Genomic DNA, 25,210 nt, shown 5'->3' with positions numbered 1-25,210 from the left:
TGGTCATGATCCCATTCATACAATTCTGCCAAAGATTCCTTTAGGGAAACTAGGTTGGCAGAATACATTCAGAAGATCTCATCACAAGTACTTTAGACTCCATAATGGTAGATTGCTTTGACTGTCCATTGAGTAACACTCCAACCCTACTCCCACACACTTTCTCTGAAATGTTAAGAAAAATGAACTTAAAAAGAAAACATCTAAATAAAAAAAGTTATGCTCTGAAGAGCTTATTGACTGAATTGTGAAATTGGTTGCACACCTTCATGCTCTGGGATGCTTCAGGATGCTTTTCCCCTGTTCAGAATGCACTGCTTGCACTGGCTGACTCCTCTTCATCTTCTGAGATGCAGTCCAAAGGTCTTTTCTATCAGTCCTTCCCTGACTATCCTCTCCAAACTTGCTTCCTTCTCTGCACCTTCTCCACGCTTTACGCTTGCCTCCATTATAGCCCCTACATTACAGAGGTCCCCAACACCCAGGCTGCAGCTTGGTCCGTGGCCTTTTGGGAACTGGGCTGTGCAGCAGGAAGTGACGGGCACACAAGTGAGCATTGCCGCCTGAGCTCTGCCTCCTGTCAGATAATCAGTGGGATTAGATTCTCATAGGAGTAGGAACCCTATTGTGAACCCTGCATGTAAGGGATCTAGGTTGCATTCTTTTTTTTTTTTTTTTTTTTTTTGAGACGGAGTCTAGCTCTGGCACCCAGGCTAGAGTGCAGTAGTGAGATCTTAGCTCACGCAGCCTTTGCCTCCTAGGTTCCAGCGATTCTCCTGCCTCAGCCTCCTGGGTAGCTGGGATTACAGGTATAGGCCACCACGCCCAGCTAATTTTTGTATTTTTTGTAGAGACAGAGTTTCGCCGTGTTAGCCAGGTTGGTCTCGAACTCCTGATTTCAGGCGATTCACCTGCCTTGGCCTCCCAAAGTGCTGGGATTCCAGGCATGAGCCACCACAACCGGTCGGTTGCATTCTCTTTATGAGAATCCAGTGCCTGATGATCTAAGGTGGAACAGTTTCATCCCAAAACCACCCTCCCCGCAAATTCTTTCATGGAGAAATTGTCTTTCAGGAAACCAGTTCCTGGTGCCAGCAAGGTTGGGGGCTGCTGCCCTTTAAAGGGTTTTGCAATTGTTGTCTTCTGCTCTAAGCTATGAGCTGTTTGAGGGCAAAAACTTTGGTTTATTCATCTTTGTGTCTCCAGAACTTTACACTGATGCTTAATAAATGCTTGTTGAGTGAATGATTGATCTTTTCACAAATAGTAGTGGTGTTTATTTACAGCAATGCATTTCTGGCATCTCTTTTATTTTTGCCTTTTCCTAAAGCAACAGAAAAAATATAGTTAATGTTACCTCTAAGGAATATAAACAGTATATTTACTAGTCCTATTCATGTATTTTCCTAATATTTTGAGAATTTGGATTAGGCCTTCTGCAGCCATGTGGCTCTCTGTGCCTCAAAGATTCTTTGGCAGATTTCTGTAGGAGCATCAGTGACTGACTAACCATCTAAAGTCAATTTTTCAAACTCCTTGCTCATGGAAGCAAATACTTGGCAACTATCCTGACTGGTAGACTCACTAGCTAAAATCATTTCTAATGAGATTTCCTTAGGGATAATCCAACTTTTGGTGATTTGGACTTTTTTTCAGAGATGCTTTCATGAACCCCTATCCTATAATCTAAAATCATCTTTTAATATCCCCTTTCCCAGCCTAAGGCCTTTAGCATGACAGCAACTTAATGTTCCCCAACTCTGACTGATATCCAACTTGACATTTAGATATTGACATTCAGTCAATACCTAAAATCAAGGCAAGAAAAGAGAAGTCCAAAGGCCTGCAGTGTAAATTTATCAAAGCTTAAGGTTTTCTGGGAATTTTAATGAAGAAGCATGCAGTCACTCTGCTGTAGCCATAAAAATAACACTGTGAGTTTAAACTAAAATAAGCAACTTGGATCTCTTTTGTAAGAATTTCATTATTTTTTTAAATGCAGAAAAACTATTGGGAAATAATTTCTACAAGTTTAGGGACCCTTGAGTAGTGAATGTCTCAATCTATTTGGGCTTTTAAAAACTAAAATAGCTTATACTGGGTAATTTATAAACAATAGAAATTTACTACTCAGTAAATTTCTGGAGTTCTGGAGGCTGGGAAGTTCAAGACCAAGGTGCCAAAAGATTGAGTGTCTGGTGAGGACTCCTTCCTCACAGATGGTGCCCCCTAAGTGTCCTCACATAGTAGAAGATAGGGAACAAGCTCCCTCATGGCTCTTTTTGTTTTGTTTAAAAAAAAAAAAAAAAAAAAAATATATATATATATATATATATATATATATATATGTATGTGTGTGTGTATATATATATATGGCACTATATATATATAGTGCTAGGATTACAGGTGTGAGCCACCATGCCCAGCCTTGTGCCCCTTTTAGAAGGGCAGTAAACCCATTTATGGGGGCAGAGCCCTCATGACCTAATCACCTCCCAAAGATTCCACCCTTAATATTATCCCACTGAGGATAAGGTTTCAACATACGAATTTGGGGGAGGAGGCATGGAACAGGGGGATATTCAAACATTCAGACCATAGTAGTGAGAATAGTTTATTTTCATTTTTTTATCTGTTGCAGAGGGAGATAATAGCCAGAAGATATTTTCCTGACTGGTCAAGCAGATCTCTTACGTTCTCCTGTCTGTGTCAGAGGCCTCCCACCACAGCTTAGTCATGTCATTCCCTCCACTGGGAGTGCTCTCTCTCTTCCTCTTTGTCTAGATATTTAAGTCTTATGTTATTTTTCCTTCAAGACTGAGCTGAAGCCTTCCATCCTGGACCAAGAAAATTCATTTCTATTCAGAACTATTATAATTTTAAATTTTTATTTGTTCATATTGGACTTTTTGTTAACAAAAAGCCCCAGATCTTTTTCATGTGAATTGCTCTCAAGCCACAAGACTCCTATTCTATACTTTCACATTTTTTATTCTTTAATTTCAGTTATCTCTGACTTCAGATCTTTAGAATATTATATCCATCTCTCCACTTGATCAGCAGAAGGACATGACCCTGACCGCAGGCTGGGCTGCTGGGGTGCGTATCCTGCTTGGTAATCTGATGCTGTGAGGCCACCTTCATGCCTTGGTCTTTCCCCTTGAACAAGCAACTGAAGCTGGAGCCAGTTGGATTATCACCACTGCATCCAGCCTTCACACCTATCCTGAAGGAGAGAATTCTACTGCTGGGTGTTGAATGAATCATTGGAGGTAGCTTAGGGAAAGTAGGTATGCACTGTTCTTTCTTGCCCTACCTCCTCGTGTAATACAGAGGCCATCTGGAACAATTATAGTATTTCTTAGGTAAGCTAAAGTTAACATATGTTGGGGTGATCAGACCCAACATGAGGCCGTGGGGGCTACGAAGTCTGGCAGAGTCAAAGGAATGAGAAAAGACAGGTTAAGAGTACATAAGGTGGGTCCAGGGGGCCAACGCTGGTACAGAGGCTGTGAAGGCCCCGAGCTCTGGAAGCCCACACTATTTATTGGTGATCAAAGAAGCAGGTGGTGAGGACGTAAGGATGTGGGGGTAGAAAGGTAGTAGTGCATCAAGCATAGCTATGATGGTTTAGCATTTTCTTTGACACACATAGAATATGCTCTGCTGCTTGAGATAATGGAGAACATGTTTACGAGCCTGGGAGAGCAACCGACAAGTCTGTGCACATTCCAGAGGCTGCGAGGGGCTTCATGCCGTGAGCCCTGATTCCATCCAAGCCACGAGGGGTTTTATGCTCTGAGCTTCGATTTGTGGTGCGGCAGGGCAGCCTTCCACCCTTTGGCACAGAGCTTGGTGTTTCAAAGGCCACGAGGGGTTTTAGACCCTGGACCCCAGACATCTTCCAAGACTCTTTTATATTATGACAGACAAGTGGGTTCTGCCTTAGCTCTTCTACCAACAAGCATATATACATGAAGGCCAGCAATCAGGACTGGAGGTATGCACCAGGCAGGCAGACACATGAGCAGGGCTCTTATCATAGCTTGGATATCAATCCCTGTGTTATTTTGGTGCTAAGAACAATCTTCTCCTATCAGGGTGTCCCTCAGTAACCTTACCTTCTAGGTCTTCATATAAGCAACTAAGTGAATTATATCCTGTATAAAAACAAGAATAGAGACTATGGAACATCCCTAGAGCCTTCCTTTATATTAGTACTAGAAAAAATATCTTTTTTGAGACAGGGTCTCACTCTGTTGCTCATGTTGGAGTGCAGTGGTACCATCATGGATCACTGCAGCCTCCGACTAACAGGCTCAGGTGATTCTCCCACCTCAGCCTCCCAGGTAGCTCGGAATACAAGTCCATGCCACAGCTAATACCTGGCTAATTTTTTTGTATTTTTAGTAGAGACAGAGTTTTGCCATGTGTGGCCCAGGCTGGTCTCAAACTCCTGGGCTCAAGCAAATCCCCTAACTTGGCCTCCGAAAGTGCTGGGATTACAGGTGTGAGTCACTGAGCCCAGCCTATATTCGTATTAATCATATACTTTGGGTATTGCTATAGTGTGAAAGTTTGTGTCTCCTTCCCTACCTGCCCCCACCACCGCCACCCTCCCCGCAGATTCATATGTTGAAAGCTGACCCCCAGTGTAATGGTTTTAGGAACTGGGGCCTCTTGGGAGATGATTAAGTCAAGAGAGCAGGGTCTTCATGAATGATATTAGTGCCCTGACAAAAGACACCCCGGGGAGCTCCTTTGCTCTTCCACCATTTGAAGATACACCAAGAAGACACAATCTATGGAACCAGGAAATAGGGCCTCACTAGACATCAAATCGGCTGGCTCTTTAATCTTGGACTTCCCAACCTCCAGAACTATGAGAAGTAAATTTCAGTTCTTCATAAGCTATTCAGTTTATGGTATTTTGCCACAGTAGCCCCAGTGAACTAAGACAGGTAATATTTGCTCTATCATGGTCTTTTTGTGCACATGCAGAATTCAGCTCTACTTCCAAAGTAAACTATGATATTCCATAAGTACAGGTGCAAAATAATATTGGTAAACTGAATAAATCTTGACCTAGTGGCTTACGCAAAGTGGTATCTCCTGAGTGTCCATGAACAGGCTAAAGTAGGAGTTTCTGCCTAGTAAATATGAAGTCAAGGCAAAAATGTATCTGATCTTCTTTCCCTTGGTGAGGCCTAGCCCAGAGTGAGGACCTCGGGGGCTCACAGGGAGCTCAGTGTGAGAGTGGGTGGGGCAAAAAAGTTTCAGGATCCAGAAAAAAAGCAGTAAGCAAGAGAAAGGAGATCCAAGGTTCAAATCCAAGTTTATTAGGTACAAAATAAAACTGGACTACTAAATAAATGTTTCACAACAAAAGACATATGAGGACAATAAAGCCAGGTTAAACTCTATGCTGGGGTGGAGTGAGGGTGCTGCCAAAAAAAAGGAGGCGGGGCGGTGGCAAAGGGAATGAGAGGTAGCTATTACTGAAGGCACCAGGACTTTTCAGACTATGAGGGTTGATGGATAGTTTCAGTCACAATATTTCCCTAAAAACTAGAACTATAAAAAATAGAAGAAACCTGTACATGAATATGTAGCTTTATTTGTAATAGTTCAAAACTATAATCAGCCCAGATGTCTTTCAACAGGTGAGTGGTTAAACCAACTGTGGTACATACATAACATAGCATACTCAGCAATAGAAAAACAAAAGCCAACTATTAGTATGCAAAACAACTTGGTTGACTCACCAGGGAATTACTGAGCAAAAAAAAAAAAAAAAAAAATTCCAAAAGGTTACATACTGCATAATTCTATTTACACAACATTTTAAAAAGGTAACATGTTATAGATGGTGGGCAAATTAGTGTTTGCCAGGAGTTAAGGACTCAGGGTGAAAGGGTGGGAGGGAGGTGAGTGTGGTTAGAAAAGGGCAATGGGCCGGGCAAGATGGCTTATGCCTGTAATCCCAGCACTTTGGGAGGCCAAGGTGGGCAGATCAATTGAAGTCTGGAGTTTGAGACCAGCCCGACCAATGTGGTGAAACTCCATCTCTACTAAAAATACAAAAAAAAAAAAAAAAAAAAAAAAATTAGCCGAGCTTGGTGGCAGACACCCGTAGTCCCAGCTACTTGGGAGGCTGAGGCAGGAAAATTGCCTGAACCTGGGAGGCAGAGGTTGTAGTGAGCCGAGATTGAACCACTGCATTCCAGCCTGGGCAATAGAGTGAGACTCTATCTCAAAAATAAATGAATAAAAAGAAAGAAAAAGAAAAAAAAAGAAAAGGACAACTCTAGAGATCCTCATGGCATTGAAACTGTTTCGCATCTTGGTTGTGGCGGTGGATGTGCAAACCTACACGGTGATAAAATTGCATAGCACTTTCCCACACACACGTACAGGTAAAACTAGGGGAATATGAATAAGACTGGTGGATTGTATCTATGTCAGTATCCTGATTGTCTGTATACTACAGTTTTGCAAAATGTTACCATTGGAAGAAACAAAGCAAATACACAAGGGATTTTCTACATTATTTCTGCATGTGAACCTGCAACTGTCTCAATAAAAATTTCAATTAAAAAATTGGAGAGAGGCTAAGCATGGTGGCTCATACCTGCAAGTTCATACCAGCACTTTGGGAGGCTAAGGTAGGAGGACTGCTTGAGGCCAGGAGTTTGAAACCAGCCTGAGAAACATAGCAAGACCCAGCCCCTACAAAAAATGTTAAAACTAGCTAGGTGGGGTGACACACCTGTAGTCCCAGCTACTCGGGAGGTGGAGATGGGAGGATAACTTGGGCCTGGGAGTTTGAGGCTGCTGTGAGCTGTGATTGCACCACTATACTTCAACCTGGGCGACAGAGTGAGAACCTGTCTCACTTGGAGAGAGTTACAAAACTAAATGACTCTTGTTAAACCCAGAAGCAATTTAATAGAATTCAACATAACATGCTTATATTGGGTGCCTGCTAAGTGACAGTGCTAAGTGTTGAGGAAATGCGGAAGGTCTGGTACCTTACCCCACGGCTTTCCTAGACAGAGAAAATCACACACCTGATTTCACCAAGGCTTCCTTTGTGAAGACAGTAAGGGACTCCGCCCTCATGTCTTGGGATACAGGAAGATGTGTATCTGACAGTCCCAGAGACGTACACAGTGAATACCATAAAACTGGCTTAAACACAGAGTCTAACAATAACAATTGATGTCATGAAGTACTTTTGAAAGGGATTGGTAGCAATACTATTCCTCAAAAAAGTGTTCAGTTTGTCTTAGGAATTTAAGGATATTGAAGACCAGAGGAAGATTCTCAGAGATCCATGGGCACATTTGGCAGAACAGAGTTTCATAGAGCGCTCCAGGAAATAAAGACCCTGGAGGCCTCTTGCTTTTGTCTGCTGACGGGCTGGCACCATAATACTCACACAACCTGCAGATGCCTGTCTGACAGTAGATGGAAGCTTGGATAGGTTGAGTCACATTATTTTCCTTTCCTCCTTGGCAAACAGACTGCATTTCCCAGCTCTTCTAGAAGCCAAGTGTGGCCACGTGCCTGAGTTCTGTGAATTGTACACAGGCAAAAGTGATGTCCTGTCACGCACTGCGTAACGACGTTTCAGTCAATGGGGGGATGCATATACAATGGTGGTTTCATTAGATGATAATACTATATTTTTACTGTACCTTTTCTAGGTTTAGATACACAAATGCTTACCACTGTGTTACAATGCCTGTAGTATTCAGTACAGTCAAATGCTGTAGTTTTGTAGCCTGGGAGCAATAGGCTGTACCATCTAGCCTAGGTGTGTAGTAGGCCATGCCACCTAGGTTTGTGTAAGCACAACGACAAAATCACCTAAGGACACATTTCTCAGAACATATCCCCATCATTAAATGATGCATGAGTATACTGTGTATTTGGGGATGAACCTAAAAATTGTCTGCCACTGGCTCATTCTATCTGCTGGCTGAATGCTAATATTCAAGGTGACCTTGGAAGCAATGTGTTTTCAGAGAGTGGGGCTCTGTTAGCCTGAGTCCTGGCGTGACTATAGGAGAGAACGTCTCTTGCCCCATCCCGACAGCCATTGCCCTGCATGAAGGTGACAGTTACTATGTTAAGTCACTGAAATTTGGGAATTTATTTATTACAGTAGCAGAAGTAACTGCATCTAGAACTACCTCAGAACACTCAGAATTACCCTCCTCTTCCTTTTTCTTCCCCAAAACTGATGATATGGCTGAAACGAAATGATTTTATGGCAGAACCTTCCCCATTTAAGCTCTCAAAAAAAGTGGGCCCGTGGTTTCTGCCTCTGTGTTAAATGTTCAGCTTCTCACCGAGAGAGGTCTATTAGCCTAGTTTGATAATGGAACACTTACACGTGTGTGTGTGTGTGTGTGTGTGTGTTTCATTTTGTTTTTTGAGACAGGGCCTTGCTCTGTCACACAGGCTGGAATGAAATCATGTCACAGTGCAGCCTCAAATTCCTGGGCTCAGCAATCCTCCTGCCTCAGCCTTCCAAGTAGCTGGGACTACAGGTGCATGCCAGTATGCCCTACTAAATTTTTATTTTTACTTTTTGTTGAGATAGGGTTTCACTTTGTTGCGCAGTTTGGTCTCAAGCGATCCTCCTGCCTTAGCCTCCAAAAGTGCTGGGATTACAAGCTATTCTTGCTATTCCTTTTTTTTTTTTTTTTTTTTTTTGAGACAAAGTCTTGCTGTCACCCAGGCTAGAGTGCAGTGGTGTGACCTCAGTTCACTGCAGCCTCCACTTCCCTGGCTTAAGCAATCCTTCTGCCTCAGCCTCCCAAGTAGCTGGGACTACAGTCACACACCACCACACTGGGCTAATTTTTGTATTTTTTGTAGAGACGGGGTTTCACCATGTTGCCCAGGCTAGGAGTTAGTCTTGCTAGCTGCTTAGATAAACAAAAATCTGGAATAAGATTTTTGGTCTCCAAAGTCAGCCTGAACATAAGCTGTAGAAGTATCAGCTTCTCTAAAGCAGAACCAGAGGCAGCAGCTGAGGCCAGCAGCCATTCCATCTCAGGCTTAGGCCTGATGAGGAGGAAGGTAGGTTCCCAAGGCTTGTAGTTCTTGGTCTTTCAAATGGTGAAGGCGCTGATAGAGGCTGGAGGAGTATTGTGTGAAAAAGTATGAGAGATGGCATTTGGCCAGGGACTCAGGGCTCCAATATTCTGTTTAGGGGTACAGGATATTAAGAAAGAACTTTCTAGAATTTAGAGCCATCTGAAAATAGAATGAGTATTCTCTCATGATATGCCTCAACGAAGTGTTTAAGTAGAGATTGGCTCGCTCCAGGATGCTGGGTTGAGATGGTTCACTTGGGATATCTGTTGGAAGATATTGCTGACACATTCTGACTAGGATAAAAATTAGACTAGATTAGTGGGTCTCAAACTTTCAGATGCACATCTGTGAGTGTTACAAGAAGTGATATTCTTGGACTCCACCTCTAAAGATTTGGATTCATTGGACAAAAGCCTCAGTAATTCTAAAACAGATAATTTAAAGAATATACTTTGAAATATGTTGGACTCTTATCTCTGAGGACTTTTGTACATTAAAAATTCATATTTATTACCATCTATATTTCACGGTATTCTTTAAAAAGAAGGCAAAAATCTTAAGTATTATTATTCAATACAATATTACTTTAAAAAATTCAAGTTGTGGCTGGGCATTGTGACTTATGCCTGTAATCTCAACAATTTGGGAGGCCCAGGCGGGAGGATAACTTGAGGCCAGGAGTTCAAGACCAGCCTGGATAAGACAATGAGACTGATGTGGTTTGGCTGTGATCCTATGCAAATCTCATCTTGAATCGTCACTCCCATAATTCCCACATGTCATGGGAGGGTCCCAGTGGGAAGTAATTGAATCACGGGGGTGGGTCTTTCCAGTGCTGTTCTTGTTTTAGTGCATATAAGTCTCTCGAGATCTGATGGTATTATAAATGGGAGTTCTCCTGCACAAGCTCTCTCTTGCCCTCTGCCATGTAAGAAGTCCTTTTGCTCTTTCTTCATTTTCCACCCTGATTGTGAGGCCTCCCCAGCCATGTGGAACTGTGAGTTCACTAAACTTCTTTCCTTTATAAAGTACCCAGTCTTGGAAGAGAACAGACTAATAAAGAGACCCTGTCTCTACAAAAATAAAAATAAAAAATAAATTTAAAATTCAACTTATTACATAGAAATTGTAAGTTTTCTCCTACAGAAAGTTTTTCTAGGCTATTTTAACCTGAATACAATTTTGGACATCTGGAAGTGGTAAAACATGCATAGATTAGGACTTGTATTGAACAGGATTCAATTGCACACAATAGAATTCACTCTATATGAAAGAATTTAACATAGGGGATTGGGTTCTAGCAGAGCCTGTAAAAGTAGTCACTGATCCTTAGGCTGAGCAGACAGGAACAAAATCCAGGCCCCAGAACCTCCCTATGCCTGAACGGGAAAGCCACTGCCGCAGCCTCCACAAATGTTAAATCAGGAAGCTGCTGTTGGTACTGCTGACTGCAGGAACAATTTTACCACTCCTGTAGTCCTCATTACAGGTACAGTAAGATGCCAAATCAGGAAATCACTGGCTGCAGAACCACCCTGTTCTGCCACCATCTGTGCTGTCAAGTAGATGGCATGTAACTTGGTTCTCTGCCGTAGTCTCACCTACATGGAAATGATTAGTGGAACTGTAGCTTCAATAGAGTGTGAGATATGATATGTGGGTTTTTAGAAAAAGAAGTTCAGTGGCCTGCTACATCCAGCTTCTATCAGCTCTCAAAAGCCAAATGTTAGTCTCAGCACTCAAATCCATGTTTAGTGGTGTTCACTTTAGTAGTGTGAAATCAGCCATGGTGGGAGCGTTTATACTGCAGATATTGGCAAAAACTACAGAGCAAGGATTTTGGGAGGGAAAGGAGGAGGAGCCAGCATACCACTGAGTAGTTAAGATGGTTGTTAAGTAAGACCATCCACAGTGATTGCCATAATTCTTTCTGAAACAGATGCATTTAAACATTATGTAAATATCATAAACAGATTTCTAGAAAGCACTTTGTCATTATATGTCAAGAGCCTTGACACGCTTGTATGTGAAAGGCTTGATTTTTGGAAGTAAACAATACAAACATATTTATTATGGCATTAATAATTGAAGCAAAAAGTTAGAAATAATATCTTGGTACAAATTAAAAACAATATATTGGTATTCTAACAGCAGTGGATATTATGAAAATGAAAAATAACACTTGCAAAGAGATTTCAATCGTGGTAAGTGATTATTGTTAAACTAAGTGAAAAAAAAATACAATTTTTTTTTTAATTTTAAATAATCCAAAATGAGTTTTTAGAAAAGTAGAAAAAAGACAAGAAAAAATATCCCAAAATGTTAAGGTTAAAAATGGAAAGAATAGACAGGTTCCAGAGTAACATCAGAAAGACAACGGAATAGGAGTTTCCAAAGCTCAAGCCAGACAACCATTCATGCTCAGAAACACCTTCGCAAGAGCTAAGGAATGCAGATGAGAGACCATGGCACCAGAGCAGAGCACAGAAATAAGAAAACATGCTCTAAAGAGAGTAGGAAAGACAGTTTCTCACATTACCCCTTCCCCAAGCCCATGCAGCACTGAAGAGAGACACCTTCTGTGTAGGGGAAAGAGAGTGAACTGAGCACTCAGCTTTACCATGGACCCCAGCACCAGGACAGCCCTCATGAACCCGTCACTAAGTGACCACCCCCTCACCATGGACCCAGGGTATAAGCCTGTCCCAGCACCAGCTTTGTCCTTGAACCTAGGCTCTAGGCCCCCATGGCTCCATGCACCATGCTGGCTGCCATAGCCTGAGTGTCCAGCCCATCCCCTGTGTCCCCAGGTTCTATGCTTGGCCCCTCAAACCCAGGCTTTAGGCCTGCCCCTGCATACCCAGGTTCCAAGCTGCCCCAGTGCCAGGCCAGCTCCCATAGCCCCAGGATCCATGCTGGTCTCAAGGCCCTAGGCACCAGACTAGCACCAGTAGTGCCAAGCTCCACACTGCCCAACCACATGAATTCAAGCTCCTGGCCTGCTTCAGAGGACTCAAGCTCCAAGCACCAGGCCAGTCCAGCCAAGGACTACAGCAAAAACTCAAAAAATCACAAAGGAAGATAGCACAAGAGAAAGGAGCAAAGGAACTATAAAACAATTAACAAAATGGCAGAAATCAATTAACAAAGTGGCAGTAGGCCCTTACCTATCAATAATTATTTTAAATGTAAATGGAGTAAATTCTTCAAGCAAAAGACAGAGGGTGGATGAATGCATAAAAAACCGAGACTCAATGATATAATGCCTACAACAGACTCTCTTTAAGGACACACATAGGGTGAAAGTGAAAGGATGGAAAAAGGTATTCTATGCAAATGGTAACCAAAAGATAGCAGGGTTGTTATGCTTATATTAAACAAAATAGATTTTAAGTCAAAAACTATTACAACAGAGAAAGATGGTTATGATACGATGATAAAGTGGTCAATTCATCAAGAAGATAAAATAATTATAAAGGTGTGTACACTCAATATTGGAGCACCTAAATATAGAAAGCAAATATTAGCAGAATGGAAGGGAGAAATAGACAGAAATACAATAATAGTAGAGGACTTTAATACCTCCCTTTTAACAATGGGTAGATCATCCAGACTGAAACTCAGTAAAGAAACAGCAGATTTGAACAACACCATAGATGAAATGGACCCAAAAAACATAAACAGAATGTTCTAACCAACAGCAGCAGAATATACATGCTTTTGAAGCACACATGGAACATTCTCCAAGATAGATCATATGTTAGGCAACAAAACAAATCTTAACACATTTTAAGAAGATTGAAATCATATTAAGTATCATTTCTGACCACAATGGTATAAAACCAGAAATCAATAACAGGAGAAAAATTTGAAAATTTACAAATATATGGAAATTAAACTACATACTCTTGAACATCTAGTGGGTAAAAGAAGAAATTAAAATATTTATCTTGAGGCCAGGCTCGATGGCTCACTCCTATAATCCCAGTACTTTGGGAGGCCAAGGTGGAAGGATCACTTGAGCCCAGGAGTTCCAGACCAGCCTGGCAACATACTGAGACTCCATCTCTACAAAAAATTAGAAAAAAATGAGCTGGATGTTGGGGGGCGTGCACCTATAGTTCCAGCTACTAGGGAAGCTGAGGTGGGAGGATCATTTGAGCCCAGGAGTTCAAGGCTACACTACTCTCCAGCCTGGGTGATAGAGTGAGACCCTGTCTCAGATAACAACAACACAAAACAATAACAACAACAACAAAAAACAAATCTTGAGGCAACCAAAAATGAAAGAAACAAAACATACCAAAAGTTGCATACCAAGAATGCAACGAAAGTATTTTGAAGAAGGAATTTTATAACAACTAATGCTTACGTTAAGATTAAAAACCTAACTTTACACCGCAAGAGAAACTAAAAAAAGAACAAACTAAGCCCAAAGTTAGCAGAAAGGAGGAAATAATAAAGATTAGAGCAGAAATAAATGAGAAACTAGAAAACAATAGAAAAGATAAACATAACTAAGAGTTGGTTTTCTTTAAAGATAAAATAAACCTTTCACTAGACAAATTAAAAAGAGAGAAGACTCAAATCAATTAAAAATAAAACATTGCAACTGATACCCCTGAAAAACAAAGGATCATAAGCAACTACTCTGAACAATTATATTTGAACAAATTGGATAACCTAGGAGAAGTGAATAAATTTCTAGAAACATACAACCTACCAAGACTAAATCATGAAAAAGCAGAAAATCTGAACAAACCAGTAGCGAGTAAGGAGATTGAATCTGCAACCAAAAAACCTCACAACCAAGAAAAACTCAGGTCCTGATAGCTTCACTGATTAATTCTACCAAGTATTTAACAGTTTTTTAAATTTTTTGACTGGGCATGGTGGCTCACGTCTGTAATCCCAGCACTTTGGGAGGCCAAGGTGGGCAGATCACGAGATCAGGAAATTGAGACCATCCTGGCTAACATAATGAAACCCCATGTCTACTAAAAATACAAAAAAAAAAAATTAGCCAGGTGTGGTGGGTGCCTGTAGTCCCAGCTACTCGGGAGCTTGAGGCAGGAGAATGGCCTGAACCTGGGAGGTGGAGCTTGCAGTGAGCTGAGATCGCACCACGGCACTCCAGCCTGGGAGACAGAGCGTGACTCCATCTCAAAAATAAACAAAATAAATGAATAAATATTTATTAGTATATATTTATTTATATGTAATTATATATATATATTAATAGAGACAGGGTCTTTCTATGTTGCCCAGGCTGGGTTCAAACTCCTGGCCTCAAGCCATCCTCCTGCCTCAGCCTCCCAAAGAGCTGAAATTACAGGTGTGAGCCACTATACCTGGCCCTACAAAGCATTTAAAGAAGAGTTACCACCATTCTTTATCAAACTTTTCCAAAAAGTTGAAAATGAGCAAGTACTTCAGTCAATTTATGAGGCCAGAATTACCCTGATACCAAAGCTAGGAAAAGATACAAGAAAAGAAAATTACACATCAATAACCCTGATGAACATTCTTAACAAAATACTAGCAAACCAAATTCAACAGCACGTTAAAAAGGATCACACACCATAATCAAGTGGGATTTATCCCTGGGATGCAAAGATACAAATCAATAAACGTGATATACCACATTAACAGAATGAAGCATAAAAATCCTATTTTCATCTCAATAGAGAAAAACCATTGGAAAGCACTCAACGTCTTTTCATGATAAAGGTATCTCAACAAATTACGCTGGACGCGGTGGCTCACGTCTATAGTCCTAGCACTTTGGGAGGCCAAGGTGGGTAGATCACTTGAGCCCGGGAGTTCATGACCAACCTGGGCAACATAGGGAAATCCGGTCTCTATATAAAAATTTTTTAAAATTACAAAAATCAACAAATTAGGTGTAGCAGGAACATACCTCAACATAATAAAGACCATATATGACAAGCACACAGCTAATATTATACCCAATATTAAAAATCTGGAAGCTTTTCTTTATGATCAGGAACAAGACAAGGATATTCACTTTCAGCGGTTCTAGTCAATTAAAAAAAAAAAGACATCCAAATTAGAAATAAAGAACAAAATGGTCTTTGTTTGCAGATGACCTGATAACATATATAGAAAAAGCCCTGAAAACTCCTCCATCAAAAAACCTGTTAGAATAAAAAAAATTGGCAAAGTTACAGGATACCAAATCAACATGCAGAAAGTAGTTGCATTTCTGTACACTAACCAGAGCTATTCAAGAAAGAAATTAAGAAAACAATCCCCAGGCCTATAATCCCAGCACTTTGGAAGGCTGATGTGGGAGGATTGCTTGAGCCCGGGAGTTCAAGACCAGCCTGGGCAACATAGTAAAACCCTCATCTCTACAAAAAATAAAAATAAATTTACTGGGCATGGTGGTGCACACCTGTAGTCCCACCTACTCAGGAAGCTGAGGACAGAAGATTGCTTGAACCTGGGTGGTTCAGGCTGCAGCGAGCCATGTTTCTGTCACTACACTCCAGCCTGGGCAACAGAGAGAGACCCTGCCTGTAGTCCCAGCTAATTGGGAGGCTGAGGCAAAAAGATTGCTTGAGCCCAGGAGTTCAAGGTTGCAGTGAGCTATGATTACACCACTACACTCCAGCCTGGATGACAGAATAAGACTCTGTGTCGAAACAAAATCCAACCAACCAAACAAAACCATTTAGAAATAAGTTTAACCAAAATGAAAGAGAGTACACCGAAAACTATAAAATATGTATGAAAATGAAGAAGACATAAATAAATGAAAGGCTATTCCACGATCACAGATTGGAAAAATTAATATTGTTAAAAAGTCCGTTCTACCTAAAGTAATACAGATTCAATCTAATCGCTATAAGAATTCTAACGGCATTTTCCAAAGAAATATAAAAAACAATCCTAAAATTCATAGTCAAAGGAATTTTGAGGAAGAAGAATGAAGTAGGAGACATTACACTACCTGATTTCAAAATAGACTACAAAGCTATAGTAATCAAAATAGTATGGTACTGGAATAAAAACAGACATACAGACCAATGAAACAGAATAAAAAGCCCAGAAATAAATCCATGTATTTGTGGTCAATTGACCTTTGACAAAGGTGCCTAGAACACACAAGAATGCTTCTTCAATAAATCATGATGGGAAAACTGAGTATCTACATACAGAAAAATAAAATTGGACCCTTATTTCACACCACATGCAAAAATTAACTCAAAATATATTAAAAGAGTTAAACATAAGACCTGAAACTGTAAAACCGCTAGAAGAAAACATGAGTGGAAAGCTGACATTGGTTCGGACAATGATATGAACAAAGGCATATGAATATTGCTTTGGACAATGATATGAACAAAACCATATGCATATGGCCTCAAAAGCCTAGACAACAAAAGCAAAAATAGGTAAATTGCATCAAACTTAGAAGCTTCTGCACAGCAAAAGAAGCAATCAACAGAAAGTAGAGACAACTATGAAATAGGAGAAAATATTTGCAAACTATATATCTGATAATGGGTTAATATCCAAAATATATAAGGCATTCAAACAACTCCACAAGCAAGGAAACAAATGATCAGTTTAAAAAATGGGCAAGGCCGGGCGCAGTGGCTCAAGCCTGTAATCCCAGCACTTTGGGAGGCCGAGACGGGCAGATCACGAGGTCAGGAGATCGAGACCATCCTGGCTAACACGGTGAAACCCCATCTCTACTAAAAAATACAAAAAACTAGCCGGGCGAGGTGGCGGGCACCTGTAGTCCCAGCTACACGGGAGGCTGAGGCAGGAGAATGGTGTAAACCCGGGAGGCGGAGCTTGCAGTGAGCTGAGATCCGGCCACTGCACTCCAGTCCGTCACTCCAGCCCGGGTGACAGAGCGAGACTCCGTCTCAAAAATAAATAAATAAATAAATTAAAATTAAAATTAAAATTAAAAAAATGGGCAAAAGACCTGGATAGGGATTTCTCAAAAGAACACATACAAATAGCCAAGGGGAATATGAAAAACTGCTCATCATCATGAATCATCAGGAGAATGCACATGGAAACCACAACGAGATATTACCTCACAGCTGTTAGAATGGCTATTATCAAATAACAAGTGTTGGCAAGGATGTGAAGAAAAGGGAATACTCGTATACAGTTAGTGGAAATGTAAACTGGTATAACTATTATAGAAAATAGTACAGAAGTTCCTCAAAAAATTTAAAATAGAATTACCATATGATCTAGCAATCTCACTTCTGGGTATATATCCAAAGGAAATGAAATCAGTGTGTTGAAGAGATATCTGCACTTCTGTTTATTGCAGCATTATTTACAATAACCAAGATATGAAATCAAGCTAAGCATTCATCTGTGAATGAATGAAGAAAATGTGAGATATATATATATATATATATATGGGTGTGTGTGTATATATATATACACACACATATATACAATGAAATATGATTCAGCCTTAAAAAGGAAGGAAATCCTGTCATTTAGGACAACATGGGTGAATGTGGAGGACATTATGTTAAGTGAAATAAACCAGGCACAGAAAGAAAAATAAATACTGCATAATCTCACTTATACATGGAATCTAAAAGTGTCAAACTTACAAAAGCAGAGTAGAATGGTGGTTGCCAGGCACTGAGGGATGGGGAAATGGGGAGATGCTGATAAAAGAGCACAAAGTTTCAGCTCTAGGATGAGTAAGTTTTGGAGGTCTAATGTACAGCATGATGACTGTGACAGATAATATTGCAATGTATACTTTTTTTTTAGACAGGGTCTTGCTCTGTCACCCAGGCTGTAGTGCAGTGGTGCCATCACAGCTCACTGCAGCTATGACCTCCCTGGCTCAAGCGATCCTCCTACCTCAGCCTTCTGAGTAGCTAGGACTACAGATGCGCCATGTGGCTAATTTTTGTAGAGAGAGGATTTCACTATGTGGCCCAGTGGGTTTGGAACTCCTGGGCACAAGGGACCCACCTGCCTTGGGCTTCCAAAGTGCTAGAATTACAGGTGTGATCCACCACGCCCTCAAGAGTAGATCTTAAGTGTTCTCACCACACACACACACACACATACACACACACACACACACACACAATGTGAGGTAATTAGCTTGATTGTGGTACTCATTTACAATATGTACATATATCAAAATATTGCACTGTATGCTTAAATATATACAATTTTTCTTTGTTAATTATACCTCAAAAAAAATGGGAAAAATGGAAAAAATACATTCAATAAAAATCCATATCACTTCACCTAAATCCAGAACTGCCCCACACGTTAGAGGTCTCCTTTGCTTGTCCCCAGCCTTGCCCATCCCCAAGGGCTGGGGAATATTCTGGCTGACAGGCATGTCCATCTGGGGCTCATCTCCCGCTTCTCCTTGTTATGTTTATTTCATGATTCAGATATCCTAGAGTACAGAATCCCTGCTACTTTCATCTTTCTGGAGTCTGCTTACCTGAGGTTAGACCATTCACTATGCACACTTCTAGACCAAAAGGTGGCCAAGGACCAACTGTGGGAATGGGAGTGGGGAACTGTAGTATGGGTGGTGTTTGAACACATGAACTGGGGTGTCCACACACATGTGCAGGATGGATCGAGGGCTAGGAGAAGGGAAACCCAGCTCCTGGCCAGATGACTGGAGGCTGGCTCTCCTTGCATTGCTGTGGGCTAGCATAAAACTTGTAGGAGTTTGCAAATTTTAAATGTGATCTTGGCTTCTAGGTTATTATGAAGATATGTGGTCAAAATAACAGTACATCTTTTTTTGTTTTGTTAACTTGCCTTATAAAACTTTAAGTATTTAGGCACATGGCTGAATAGTCTCCATTTGCATTTTTGTCCCAACCATGGCAAGAGTTAGGAGAGGACGGCTTGGATACACTAATTGCATACACTAATGGTCAGCATTTTTCCACATTTGCTTTCTCTGTCTGTCTGTCTGTCTACCTCCAACCTGCCTATGTAGCAATGTGCCTCTTTTTAAAGCTGAGCCTAGCCAGGTGCAGTGGCTCATGCCTATATTCTCAACACTATGGGGGCCCAAGATGGGAGGATCACTTGAGCCTAGGAGTTGGAGACCAGCCTGGGCAACATAGTGAGACCTTGGCTCCACAAAAAATTGAAAAATTAGCTGAGTATTGTGGTGCACATCTGTCGTCCCAGCAACTCAGGGGACTGAGGCAAGAGGATCACTTGCGCTTGGAAGGTCTAGGCTGCAGTAAGCCATGGTCATGCCACTACACTCTAGCCTGAGTGACAGAGCGAGACCCTGTCTCTAAGTAAATACATAAATAAAACTGAGCCACTTGAAAGTATATTGCAGACATTATGAGATTCTATCTCCAAGTACTTCACCATGTGTTTTCTAAGAGAAAGGACATTCTTTTTTATAATCACAATTCTATTATCACACCAAAGTAGTTTTATGTTAACATAATAAAATTATCTAATATCTAGCCAATGTTCAAATCTTCTCCATTGTCTTTAAAATGCCCTGTTGAGGGTATTCCTTGTTTTCTGTTTTTTACATCTAGGATCTAATCAAGAATAACCACCAAATTTATTTTTTGTGTTGTATATAATGGCAATGACATTAGGAAATCACCAAAAAAGCCTTTCTCTTAAATAGAGGTCAGGTCAGATTGCTTAGTGTAATTGGTGACGATGTTAATACACTAAATACATTATATTGAAATAGAATGCAATATCTTCAAAATTTTAAGGGATAAGGGGAAAATAAATGCCAACTGCCTTCAAGCTTCATTTTATACATTTTTCCCTCCATATTGTTATTCCTAAATGATATGTAGCTGCTTTTCTTTCTGTAGGCTTCTATTATGACTCACCTTTGGCCTAAAATTTAGAGGAAAAAAGGGAATTTCAAATGAGGGAATTTTTGTAAGGAAAACTTTAAGCAGGTTGTGTTCATATGTTTTTAATTTGCAAAAATTTAAACTTTTGCACATTTGCAAATCCTTTGCAATGTTAAACACTGATTTTTCTCACCTCTGTCTTGGCCAGATATTTCTTTTTTGGTGTCTTCATGTGCACAGTAAATCACTGATGTTTGTGAAAACTCAATCATTTCCTGTTGGCTCATTTATTTTTGTGCCAACGTACTGTAATGTTATAAGCATAGGGCTATATCTGTCTTGTAAAATTTTATTCAAGAATAAAAAGATATGCAGATAAGTAAATGGTTTTTTAAATCTCATTATAGACTATGTCTTCTATATATTTGTTATTTTCCCAAGTGCCCATTATAATGTTCTACACATACTTAAGATTGTTGACTGGCCGGGCGCGGTGGCTCATGCCTGTAATCCCAGCACTTTGGGAGGCCGAGGCAGGGAGATCACGAGGTCAGGAGATCAAGACCATCCTGGCTAACATGGTGAAACTCCAGCTCTACTAAAAATACACACACAAAAAAAACTAGCAGGGCATGGTGGCAGGTGCCTGTAGTCCCTGCTACTCAGGAGGCTGAGGCAGGAGAATGGCGTGAACTCAGGAGGCATAGCTTGCAGTGAGCCGAGGTTGCGCCACTGTACTCCAGTCTGGGCAACAGAGTGAGACTCCGTCTCAAAAAAAAAAAAAAAAAAAAGGATTGTTGACTAACAAAAAATCAAAACGAACAAAAACTAAACTAAAATAAAAATAATGTTCTTAACAGGAAACACATGAAACAGATGAACTTTGGATGTTAGAGATCAATGTTCCTAGATATTCATTTGGGAATCATATATATATGTGTGTATGTATATGTGTATGTATTTTATAAGGACTTTTTGTCTGTTGCCCAGGCTGGAGTGCAGGGGCGCGATCTCGGCTCACTGCAACTTCTGCCTCCTGGATTCAAGTGATTCTTTTGCCTCGGCCTCCCAAGTAGCTGGGACGACAGGCATTAGCCACCACGCCCAGCTACTTTTTTTTTTGTATTTTAGTAGAGACAGGGTTTCACCATGTTGGTCAGTCTGGTCTCGAACTCCTGACCTCAAATGATACACCTGCCTTGGCCTCCCAAAGTGCTGGGATTACAGGAGTGAGCCACTGTGCCCAACCTATATTTTAATTTATTTGTTTATTTTGAGATGGAGTCTCACTCTGTCACCCAAGCTGGAGTGCAATGGCGTGATCCCTGCTTACTGCAACCTCTGCCTCCCAGGTTCAAGTGATTCTCCTGCCTCAGCCTCCTGAGTAGCTGAGATTACCGGCACCTGCCACCACACCTGGCTAATTTTTGTATTTTTAGTAGAGATGAGGTTTCACCATGTTGGTCAGGCTGGTCTCGAACTCCTGATCTCAAGTGATCCACCTGCCTCGGCCTCCCAAAGTGCAGAATTTACAGGTGTGAGGTATTGTACCCAGCCTCCAATATATTTTTATTTAAACCCAAGAATCCATTGGAAACTTTGACACCTTTGAGTATTTATAAGACTGCAAGAAAATAAGAAAATAAGTTAAAAGGTCTTTTCAAACAAAATCTTGTATCCTTAAAGATCATCAACTTCAAATGATTTTTTTATTTTAAAGCTATAAATAAATGTCAGAAGACAATATGGCTTAAAATAAAACATTTCTATATATAAACAGGCTAATCTTCTCTTATCACTTGAAACCATTTTTAGGAAATACAGGAAACAATGAAAGATGAGGCACATCACAGCACTTGAACATTGCTTTTTACATAATGTTTTTCTCTCTGGTTTATTTTCTTCTTCTCCACTCACCTTTCCTTAGAGTGTCCACACTATCCAAGAATGGCTTCAGCCAGGGTCAATAACCACATTTGCTTCATTTGTGCCTCAGAGTCTTCCATCACAATGGGTGTGAACGTCCTCCCTCTCTCTCATCGACTGTTACTTATTGGTTCATGTCTTCCACGCTTGTCTGCCCCTTCTTCATTTCCATCTGCTCCTCTTCCCTCTGTCATAGCAGTTCCTGAAATCCCGTTTTCTCTGCAAGTTTTCCTTGCTTTAACCTCATCTGCCTCAGATCACTCCATTAGATAATGTCAACTTTTATATATATTTAATATGACTTTAAATTTTACTCAATAGTTTGCAGTTATTCTCAAACCATGCTCATTGACGGCCACCCACTTCTGCACATAATCCATTTGGATTCTAAGTTCTGGCAGAAAACTAGTGACTACTTTTTTTCTAGAACTGCAATGCCCAGTACAGTAGCCATTAACTATTTAATTTCAAATATTTAAATTTTAAATAATTAACACTAAATAAAATAAGTTGGCCAGGCATAGTAGCTAATGCCCGTAATCCCAGCACTTAGGGAGGCCTAGGTGGGAGGATCACCTGAGGCCACGAGTTCAAGAGCAGCCTGACTAACAGGTGAAAACCCGTCTCTTCTAAAAATACAAAAATTAGCCAGGCACGGTGGCAGGCACCTGTAATCCCAGGTACTCGGAAGACTGAGGCAGGAGAATCATTTGAACTTGGAGGCAGAGGTTGCAGTGGGCCAAGACTGCGCCACTGTCCTCCAGCCTGGGCAACAGAGTGAGACCCCATCTGAAAATAAATAAATAAATAAATAAATAAATAAACAAAGAAACAAGATAAATTAACATTAAATAAAATTAAGAATTCAGTTTCTCATTTGCATTAGCCAGATTTCAAGTGCTCAATAGCCACATGTGGCTAGTTGTTATCATGTCAGACAATATAGATACAAAATATTTCTAACATTGCAGAGGGTTCTTGCTGGGGCTCAGAAAATCATACCCCAAAGCATCGCACTTTGACATGGGGAGTACTTTAAAAATAGCCTCAGAACCAAGGTCTCTCTGAACTCCTCCTGCCCTCCAGCCCATCCCACAGGGACAAGCTTTCTCTGAAGTTTCTTTATCTGATGAAGAAAGCTCCCCCAGAAGGAATGCAATTGTCTTGAGCCTTGCCCCTATAACCTCATTGAACAGGGATGATTAACTCACAGGAAAGAAGACTAGTTGTAACACCAGACCTAAAGCCCAGAGGAATTTTTTCCTAGGCTATTTGTCTGTTCTTTGGACCCATTCATCTCTCCTAAAATCACTTACTTTTTCTCTAAAGTGCCTACAGTCCCCACTTCTCTTTCCCTATTGAGAAGGTTATTTAAGCTTCTGAATCTCATTGGATTATTGGACAGCCACGTTCCTGTGATGTCACTGTGCATGTAATAAACTTGTATATCTTTTCTCCTGTCAATCTACTGTCAGTTTATTTCAACAGCCTCAGTTACTAAACCTCCAGAGGGAAGAGAGAAGGTTATCTCACTACTACGTTCTACTGGACAGCACTGTTCTAATATTCCTCAGAATACCTATTATAGCTCTCTGTTTACAAAACACAGTCAACACAGGAGTAATCAGTGTAGAACACATAGCATTACTAATAAGATGTCTGTTACTAAGATCAAGAGAAGTCACATCTATGAAATACCATAATTTTATAAATAACCGAATTAAATAGCAAAGATGATATTTAATCAAAGACAAAAGTCAGCTGTGACTCTATTTATTATAAAACTGACCATGGGGTGCTCCATATTTATTAGTGAGTGAATTAGATTGGTCACTAAGTAGCCACACATCATTGATATTTGACCTATCTTGTCAAGAGACACTTTAATTTTCATAGATGTGTAAGTTGGAGGTTTGGCTCTCCACTGTGTACTTCCAGATAATAACTCTTTTTCTCTTTTGGCCTCACTGATATAGAAATGGAAATAAGTTTACTGGAATCTCTGAGATTCAGTTTGTATATGCTACAAGGGAGTGAGGAAATAAAACCAATGATAGTACTTTGACTTTTTTATGTGCCCCTGAAAGACATTTGCACAGCTTCAAATGCTCTGAATACTGGAATTTTAACATCCTGAAATAAGATTACTATGACTGCAGTTGTGTCAATATTCAAACTAGTAAAGAATGGTGTCATTTTTCGACTTGAAGGTCATCACCTAAATCCAACAACAAATGACAATGGAACGTGAAACCACGTCAGTCATGAGGATTTAGTTAATCTATGTCTGCCCTTTGTGGTTAGTTTTGAGCACATGAGTGTCTAAAACTTAGTTCCTTTGTCCACGTTACCATGTGTGCATCTAAAATAAAAAGCATAATGAAGAAAAGTACATTCTATCATCAATATACATACCTGGAGAGTTCAGTAGCAATAAATGCAAGACCCTAACTCACTGAGGGCCTTTTTAAAGTATATAAAGAGACAAGTATTTACATAAGTCTTCGTTGCTAGACCACAGTGTATTCTCAGTGTATTATAATAATATTATTGTAACTTTAAGAGGGGTAATGTTTGGTGCTCATTGAGTAACAAGAGAAGAACCAGGCCAGGCACGGTGGCTCATGCTTATAATCCCAGCACTTTGAGAGGCCGAGGTGAGCAGATCACCTGAGGTCAGGAGTTCAAGACCAGCCTGGCCAACATGGTGAAACCCCATCTATACAAAAATACAAAAATTAGCCAGGCATAATGGCAGGTGCCTGTAATCCCAGCTACTCAGGAGGCTGAGGTAGGAAAATCACTTGAACCCGGGAGGCGGAGGTTGCAGTGAGCCGAGATCATGCCATCGCACCCCAGCCTGGGTAACAGAGTGAGATGCTGCCTCAAATAAATAAACAAATAAATAAATAAATAAATAAATAAATACAAAACAAAACAACAACAAAAAAACCCAGCAACAATGGTAGAGATTATGATGGCAAACATCTGTTTAGTGCTTTGTCTGTGCAGGCTCTGTGATAAGCACTTTACATACATTAATTCTTCTAACAACCCTATGACGTAGTTACTATTCCTATCATTCCCATTTTACTGACGAAGAAACTGAGGCAGGGTTACTGTTATGGGCTAAATTGTATCCCTTCAAAATTCATATGTGGAAATTCCAATCCCTAGTACCTCAGAATGTGACTGTATTTGGAGATAGGGTCTTTAAAGAGATAATTAAAGTGAGATAATTAGGGTGGTCCCTAATCCAATATGACTGGTGTCCTTATAAGAAGAGGACATTTGAGTTTTTTCTGTTATTTTATTTTTATTTATGATTA

The sequence above is a fragment of the Chlorocebus sabaeus genome, chromosome 11 (assembly GCF_047675955.1).
Source record: "Chlorocebus sabaeus isolate Y175 chromosome 11, mChlSab1.0.hap1, whole genome shotgun sequence".
In the NCBI taxonomy this organism is placed as follows: Eukaryota; Metazoa; Chordata; class Mammalia; order Primates; family Cercopithecidae; genus Chlorocebus; species Chlorocebus sabaeus.
The sequence above is the reverse complement of the archived record's forward strand: the minus strand, read 5'-3'. Positions refer to the sequence as shown.